This window comes from Sinocyclocheilus anshuiensis, unplaced genomic scaffold (genome assembly GCF_001515605.1).
Source record: "Sinocyclocheilus anshuiensis isolate Anshui unplaced genomic scaffold, SAMN03320099.WGS_v1.1 scaffold1101, whole genome shotgun sequence".
Lineage (NCBI taxonomy): Eukaryota > Metazoa > Chordata > Actinopteri > Cypriniformes > Cyprinidae > Sinocyclocheilus > Sinocyclocheilus anshuiensis.
In genome coordinates, this window is record NW_015558562.1 from 177,624 (window position 1) to 179,712 (window position 2,089).

Below are 2,089 nucleotides of genomic sequence, written 5' to 3' on the forward strand. Positions count from 1 at the left end.
GCTGTCAAAAAAATGTTCGAATGTTAGTCGAATTTAAAATAAAAATCCACATTCAAATGCAAAAGCTTTGCATTCGAATTTTAGTTGTGCGTTAAGGAGGCAGCCTTATTATCAGGTGCACGAGATGCGATGACGATGCTCCTCACAGTAGGCAACCGTGACAGAAGAACCGACTGATAAACGTATTTGCCCCGTTTTATTTCCGTTTTTCTTTCAGTGTTTTTTGTTTCCCGTTGTTCCCTCATGAATGCCCTCCTTCGCCCAGAATTTCTCGCTCGAGGACCATACGAGACTGTTCCAGCTGCTAGCAAGCACCACCAGCTACCCGGACGACATGCTCTGTACGTTCTACGATGCCAGTCTAAACATCGTGCAGTGCAGAGCGCCGTCGTCCAAAGATGGTCCTCGAGCAGATTTCACCGCCTTTGTGGAGTGGATACTGGCGAGAAACGGATCCCTGCTCACAGTCAGTTTTGAGGAGAATCTCGCCAGTACCACTCCCGACCCAGAGCCCAGCCCACCATCTCCCCGTGATGCGGAGCATCAGCCCGAGCCCACCGTTGACGGAGAGCCATTTCCCGCAGCGATGAGCGAGCCAGCGCAAAGCCGAGCGACTGAGCAGAGGATCGCCCCGGACGTAGAGCGGAACCCGTCAGACCAGGTGTGAGAGCCGGCGACAATGCCCGCCACGAGGGAGAAAGCCGCGGACGGTGTGAGCGTGGAGAGGAGCTCCGCCCCCTGCACCGCGGCTGAGGGTGAGCTGAGTATGGCGCGGCGAATGTGCCAAAGCGAAGAGGAGAGGGATCCAGTCCAGAGCGCCCTCCGGTGCCTGCTCCTAGAAAGTGCCCTCCAGTGCCCACTCCTCGAAAGCGCCCTCCAGTGCCCGCTCCTCGAAAGCGCCCTCTAGTGCTCGCTTCTCAAAAGCAACCTCCAGTGCCCGCTCCACGAAAGCGCCCTCCAGTGCCCGCTCCTCGAAAGCGCCCTCCAGTGCCCGCTCCTCGAAAGCGCCCTCCAGTGCCCGCTCCTCGAAAGCGCCCTCCAGTGCCCGCTCCTCAAAAGCGCCCTCCAGAGCCCGTTCCTCGAACTTGGCCTCCAGAGCGCCTCCAGAACAGAACCTTATTTGGTTCTGTTCCTGTTCTCATTTAGTTAATCCTCGTTCATTCGGATCACCTGTGTTGTATTAATCATCTCGTTTGCTCATCGACTGAGCAGAGGATCGCCCCGGACGTAGAGCTGAACCTGTCAGACCAGGTGCGAGAGCCAGCGACAATGCCCGCCACGAGTGAAAAAGCCGTGGACGGTGTGAGCACTTTCGAGGAGCTCCGCCCCCTGCACCGCGGCTGAGGGTGAGCTGAGTATGGCGCGGCGAATGTGCCAAAGCGAAGAGGAGAGGGATCCAGTCCAGAGCGCCCTCCGGTGCCTGCTCCTAGAAAGTGCCCTCCAGTGCCCACTCCTCGAAAGCGCCCTCCAGTGCCCGCTCCTCGAAAGCGCCCTCCAGTGCCCGCTCCTCAAAAGCGCCCTCCAGAGCCCGTTCCTCGAACTTGGCCTCCAGAGCGCCTCCAGAACAGAACCTTATTTGGTTCTGTTCCTGTTCTCATTTAGTTAATCCTCGTTCATTCGGATCACCTGTGTTGTATTAATCATCTCGTTTGCTCATAGCGTCCTCCAGTGCCCGCTCCTCGAAAGTGCCCTCCAGTGCCCGCTCTTCGAAAGCGCCCTCAAGTGTCCACTCCTCGAAAGCGCCCTCAAGTGTCCGCTCCTCCAGAGCACCATCCTGTTCCCATTTTCAGTCTAGAGGGGGCTTCCGATCCAGAGTTAAGCCCTGAATGCCTGGAGACTCACAAATAACCGCCCTCCCACCCGCTCCAGCCTCCTCCACCGCTGTCGTCGGGCAGCCCCTTTGCTCGCCCTCAGCCCACCATCAATACGGTGCGAGCTCCGCGGGTCTGCCATCCTCCATAGTCGCCGTGGCTGGAGCATCCCTCACCTCCGCCTCCAGCCTCCGAGGCCCGGACTCTGCCTCGGCCTGTAGACCCAGTGGCTCCACCTCGGCTACTAGCTCCCTCGCCTCCACCGTCCCCCATCAATC

General features: G+C 58.5%; 1 protein-coding gene across 1 annotated transcript in view; it reads left to right on the forward strand.

The window, feature by feature from the left end:
• Positions 1 to 2,089, forward strand: part of inppl1a (inositol polyphosphate phosphatase-like 1a) — a 29,170-nt gene that overhangs the window by 16,164 nt on the left and 10,917 nt on the right. The gene's annotated exons all lie outside the window — the stretch shown is intronic.